This window comes from Drosophila obscura, unplaced genomic scaffold, assembly GCF_018151105.1.
Source record: "Drosophila obscura isolate BZ-5 IFL unplaced genomic scaffold, ASM1815110v1 contig_30, whole genome shotgun sequence".
Lineage (NCBI taxonomy): Eukaryota > Metazoa > Arthropoda > Insecta > Diptera > Drosophilidae > Drosophila > Drosophila obscura.
The window spans coordinates 384,802-391,450 of record NW_024542818.1 but is presented as its reverse complement, the minus strand read 5'-3'; the positions used below and the strand labels follow the sequence as shown (position 1 = coordinate 391,450).

Sequence of the window (6,649 nt, the reverse complement as noted above, 5' to 3'; positions counted from 1 at the left end):
AAATTTGTTTTAACGTTATAGAAACATTAAAAATGGTACAAAACTTCAACTTTGAGTCGCTATATATTCAGATATACCCATTTTGTCACCTCGAATCAAAATTCATGTAAAAGATAATACAATTTTGTTATCAGCCTATTACTTTTTTTGGATATCCGCGCTACAGGTTTTGAGTAAAAATTATAAGAGTGCAAGCAGTTACCAAATTGCGTGTTTTGAATTTTTTTTTATAATTTGGAGGAAGTGATCTTCTCATCTTGGCCTATAACCTAATATTTGTCTCGTACAAAGTACATTCAAAAGTTTACCATTTGTCGCACAGTGTTATCACGAAAAACTTACATTCTTTAAGATTATTTTGTATAGGCGTTCCGGTTAGTATTATACGTTTTGGCGTTTTTATTTTTGATACGGCAAGACTTATGGCAGATTTGCTATTTTTAATAATATGTCCTTCATCACAAACGACTAAATCTGCACCTGTTAAGATACAAATAATGATTATTTTTAAATTTATGCATTATAAATAAATAATTACCAGGCTGCAATAGGTATTTATGAACTTTATCTCGAACATTTTCTAATTTTGATGAAGTCACGTTCCCTCGATATTTATATGAGTGATAAAAGACAAGTGTACGGAATGCCTCGTAACCCACTAACAAGCAGCCCGCTCTGTTAGCCGACGATAAAGACCATTCTTCCAATACCAGCAGCTTTTCTGCAATATCACTAAAAATAAAAGTAAAAATAGTTCACTAAAGAACGAAATGATGCAAGGACCTGGATCAATTTTAAAAAATACTTTACATTGTGAGTTCCCTCGAACATATTTATGGTAGGCTGAGACAGAATTAAGCAACGACGTTTTCTGTTTTTTGTTATTAATTAAAATTTTTTTTTTATTTTTACTGGAATGTTTTGGTGTTTCTACCACAAAAAGAAAATTACACTCCTCCTAGCGTCTCCTAGCACTTGCTGCTAGCCTCGGAAATCTCCATACTCCACCAAAGACCGGCTCGCGGTGGCGAGAGTGGCTTGTTTGCTGCCCTGTGCTTGCCCCTACATGCCGTTGTCAATGCGCCGATGAGGTTGATTGCGCAGTCCTTTGCGTTTCCCAGGGCCTTAGGAATGCTCAGCACTGACAAGAAGATATCTGGCCTGAGGGTTCTGGCATTGAGGTCGCCCTTGGTTGGTGAGCTGTCCCTTGTGTATGGGCCTCAATGCTGCAGATGATAGCGTTATGGTCGCTAGCCGTGTATGCGCTGCTAAGTCTCCACACTGTTCTCTCAAAGAGATTAACACCAACCCTGCTCGGGAGAAGGTGTGCTCTGATCCGGTGTTTTAATTTGCAAACAGACGATAAAAAACAAAGGGAGATTAATTTTTATGAGCACTCATTCAAAGGAGAGGCAAGTGTACTTCTATCGACCAAAAGAAGCAATTTGTTTGAAAACAAAAATATTAAAAGCGACCTATACTTATTTGAAAAAATTAGACACATCAATCTTGTTGGTCTCAAGCGCATAACCCATCTTGCTGCCACTCTTTATAAACTTTATTTCATTGGCCCTCATGAAGCCAATGAGATGGTTCTAAACGACGAATTTAAAAAATTAAACATCGATATATTTATTCCGAAAAATTTCACTGAGTCTGTGGGTGTCATCAGGGGTATTCCAACAAACATCTCAGAGATGAAACTGCTGGACAATCTTAATTCAATAATTAAGATAAACACAGTTGAAAGAACTTTTAAGAAAACAAAGAATGAAATGAATGAATCTGTGTTCGTCCCAACCGAGACAGTTAAAATTGCTTTTGCGGGTACCGAAATTCCATCGTCCGTTCAAATTTATGACATTTGCTCGCTAAAGGTTACCCATTACATTCCTGCGATTAGGCAGTGCTATAACTGTGGTCGCTTGGGTCATACAGCCTCGCGTTGTAAGTCACAAAAGCGATGCAAGAAATGTGGCAATAACACGTGCAACGAAAATTGCAATACCAACAAGTGCATCTTATGTCAAGGTGATGGGCACAATGCGTTTGAGAGGAACAAGTGTCAGGTGTGGGCCAAAGAAGGCGACATAAATAAAATCATGGCCATTAAGAAACTGGCCAGAAAGGAAGCTCTAAAGCAATTTTCCTTTCAACAAAACTATGATCAGATTCGAGACTATGACAAAAACTTTCCTCAAATGATAAATAAAAATAACAACAACAACAATTCATGTGAGCAAATACCGCAAGTTATGAGCAATAACGAACAAGCCAACCAGGTATTAAAAAAACATTCATATAGCAGCAGAGTGATTCAACGCACTGTAGGCTTTGAGAAACAAAAACCGCACTACTCACTGGAGTCATACACAAATGACTCTAGTGATCATACATATGAATTCCCAAGAAAGGAAAATCATGACACTATTAGCAGTGTCAGTAGCAGCATAGTTCAGGAAATTCTTGAATTAGTCACTCCCACACTGCTTAAGTCAGCAAACGGAACTAAAATAATTCAAAACATCAAAGGAAAATTCCTACAGAGCAGTTCGAAACATAGAAAACATGATGTTGGTAACAATACAAACCTCATCCACTAATATGTCCATTAAGATTTTACAGCTTAATGTACAATCACTCAAAAACAACAAAAATTACATAGAATACACCCTTAACTCTGGTGGATATGGCATAGCCATCTTCTCAGAAGTTTTCTCCCACGATATGTCATACAGAAATCTAATCAACTACGATCTATTGGAAAAACATAGAGATGATGGCTACGGAGGTGTAGCCATTGCTGTTAAAAAAGGCATTAAGCTTAAAAAGGAAGCCTTTAGTTCAGAGCACGATGTTATCATCGCCAAGACATCAAACCTCAATAAAAATATCATCATTGTCTACTTTGAACCCTTCATGAAGACCAACACCTTTCAAGATGCTATTTAAACCATAGTTGAAAAACTGGACGGCAGGAGCAATGTGATTTTTGCTGGGGATTTTAACGCCAGAAACACTTGCTTTGGTGACAATGTCACCAATGCCAAGGGTAGATTCCTAGAGAACTACATGAGTAACTCCGGTTATAATTGTTTGAACGATGGAAAGTGCACCTTTAGACGTCACATCGACAGTCAAAGTGGCTCAGTGTTGGATTTGACCTTTTCAAACTGCAGCGATAATGTCACCTGGAGCTGCAATTCAATTTTTGTTGGAGGCAGTCACCATCATCCTATTTCCATAGAAATTCCGGAGTGCAAAGAGAAGCCCAAGTACTTTCTTGCTAAGAATAGACTGTTTCGAAGGCTAACAGGTGCTACGCCATCAGGAGACATTTCAAACATCACAGAAAGCTTCACAAACAACATTAGGGCCTCCACCTACTCCTTGAGCAACAATAGATGCCCCAAGACTTGGTGGAATCCAGAATTGCAACTGTTGTACTCTAAATATACCGAAGCACAGATCCAGGCACAAAGAGCTCCAAGTCTGACAAGCTACATAAAAGCGGTTAACCTGAGAGTAGAATGGAAGAAGGCAGTAATACTTGCGAAAAGAAACGCTTACGCCCGCAAGATAGATGTACTTAATCAAAAGCCAAACTCAAGGAAAGCCTGGCTTTTCTTGAGAAACATTAAGTCCTTTAATGATCCCGTAAATTCCAGCTTTTATGCAGAATGGTCCTTGCCTTACCTTGAGTTTCTTAAAAGCTAAGTCTCTGTGTTGGCAAAAGTTCATACCTTCTCTGTCAGGCCAGCTTCACTCAACATCAATCCCTTTAACGTAAGTGACCTGTCTGCTGTTCTCAATAGGGGCAGAAACACTGCGGGAGGAATAGATAGAATTACATATGACATGATAAGAGCCCTCAGAAGCCCAGCACTGAACAATCTTTTACAAGAATACAACAGGTTATTTACAGAATGTAGAGTCCCTGATCAATGGCGTACAATCAAAGTCATTCCCATCCCAAAGAGGGGTAAGGATCTCCATATCTATCAAAACTATCGACCTATCTCCCTCATCTCGGTATTGGCTAAAACTCTCAATCTTATGATCAAGAGTCGCCTAGATATGTTCTTAGATAAACGTAACACCATGCCCAGACGATCTTATGCCTACCGAAAGGGTAAATCAGCAGCCATGTGCATAAATGATCTTATCAATACCATGGCCTGAGAGAAGAAAAGGGGAAAATTCGTTGCAATTGTAGTAGTAGACATTGATAATGCATATAACTGCGTTAATCTTCAAACTCTACAAATGCTAATGGATTATGAACACATTCCCACGCAATATACTGACTGGATTGTCAATTTCTTTTCGTCTAGATTCCTAAAACTGGGTAACTTCAGTAAAGAAATCAATGGTGTGTTGCCTCAAGGCTCCTGTCTCTCACCTCTACTTTTCAATCTGTACACCAAAAGACTGCATCAAATCAATGATTCACATATGTCCATTATTCAATTTGCTGATGACTTTGCCATCATCTCAACAGGCAACAACATAAATGATTCTATCAAAAACTTACAGGTAAAGATCAACGACTTTCACCTTCTAAGTCAAGATCTAGGCCTTAATTTCAACCCCAGCAAATCCTCAGTTATGTTTCGCAGTAGGGGAAGACGTGATAACATCGCAGTTACATGCAATAATATCACTTTCCCAATAAAGGAGTCAATTACCTTCTTAGGCAGGGTCATCAGTGCCTGTCAGACAAATTGCACATTGCAAAAATCAGGGACAAATCAGACAAAAGTGAGCTTTTGTTGCATGCTGTAACTACCATCAAAGCTGGACTCAAACCCAAGGTTTCGTCCAACATCTTCAAATCCTTCACCAGATCTCAGCAGGAACATGCCATTACTAGTTTTTCGAATCTAAACATTAGCAACAGCAAGTCTCTTAACACTGCACAGACGGACTGTCTTCGCCGTTGCGGGGTGTGCCTCCCAAAACATCTACGCATCTGATTTTTGCTCTTTACCTCCCAAACACAGAGCTAAAATTCTCACAGTCAGAGAACTACTGAAAGTAAAGTCTCTAAACCCGACCTTGTAAAATGATGTTATTAAATCCACTGCAAAGACTGCCTACACAGCTGTGTACCAAGAATATAGTGATCTTTTCGACAATTATAATGAAGACAAGAAGTACAAACATAGTCCCAAAGCCTTAATTTGTCTGTCAGTCTTTGACAGGAAAAAAACTGACATATCAAACGAAGAATGCAATGCGATATATCAAGCTAAGCTTGAAGAATGGGTCTCAGGTGGATGGAACATTCTTTCCACTGATGCATCCATCAATGGTGATAAGACAGGCATAGGTATCTTAGATTACCCTAGTAACTTAAGCTATATGTTTAGGACTGAAAATAGTTCCTCATCTGTGTTTGCAGAGCTTGTAGGTATATTAACGGCAGTTAAGATATCAAATATAAAAAGACACAGTAAAACTATAATTCTCTGCGATAGTCAAGGCGCCTTAAAGGCTCTGAAGAGAAATGAATCAAATTCATACTTGACAGACGAAATCCATCTCAACATGGACAATTCCTTCACGAGCAACTTTATTGTGCACTGGATACCCGGTCACAAGAACATTGCCATTAATGAAAAGACTGATATACTAGCCAAATCAGCCACTAATGTAGGCAAACTATTTAATCTACCCCTAACATTCGATGAAGTAATAAGAAAAGTTAAAATAAAAGTTCAGACGGATTGGAACAATGAGTACAAGGAAATATCAAAAACCAAAGGAATTTATTTTGCGTCAATTTACAATGAAATTCCAGTCAAACCATGGCATTGGGCTCTCGACTGGAGTGCAAAAAACATAAAGGTCATAAATAGACTGTTAATTAATCGAACCTATGATAACGTTTTTTTTACACAAAATCAAAGCCAGAAACACCAACATTTGCGAAGTTTGCAACGTTCTCGACAATGCGGAACATGAAATCTTCTCCTGCCAACGACATGCTACTATCACGAAAAAATATAAAATTTTTCATCGCTTTAAAGATCTTAAGGATCTATTGCTCACAAAGGAGCCTCTTTTTTTTAGGAAATTGGCCAAATTTATTAATGAGGCTAATTTGGAGTTGTGAATCGAAACACACTGGGTTTTATTCAGGTTAACGCGGTGCCAACGGAAGTCACCTTGAGGAGCAACCTTCTGTTGTTCCTACTTTCTGAGGCAACCTTCTGTTGCCTTACACATCTACACCTTCACATACACATCAATCCATTTCACTACTATTTTGTTAAACTCTTACACACGTCCACACTTTAAACTAAGCATCATATTGTTTAAATTATAAGAATATACCAATGCAACACCATGCATGGTCTCATTAACAACCATCGATAGACAAGAAAATATCGACAGCCCCATCATCGAACTGAAGTACCTGGTCAATGCGGACTCATCGTCGTGCGACCATACAATTTCGCGGCAGCGATTAAATACAAAAAAAAAAAAATGTTAAATATACTGACTGAGTACGGGTATAAGTAGAGTCGCGTCCCCAGAAGCGACTCGCACGTTCCTTCTCGTTGCTACTGCTGCTGCTGCCGCTGCTCATAAGCCACAGGAAAACCCGTAGGAAAACCGTCAATTCCCATAGAAACAGACCCTC

At 38.7% G+C, this 6,649-nt stretch overlaps 1 long non-coding RNA gene across 1 annotated transcript; it reads right to left on the bottom strand.

The window, feature by feature from the left end:
• Positions 1–230: 230 nt before the first annotated feature.
• On the bottom strand, positions 231–728 carry LOC121404659. The gene is made up of 2 exons (XR_005968128.1): positions 539–728; positions 231–480 (listed from the first exon to the last, which is right to left on the bottom strand). It is a non-coding gene; the product is annotated as an uncharacterized LOC121404659 (long non-coding RNA).
• Between the last annotated feature and the right edge of the window lie 5,921 nt (positions 729–6,649).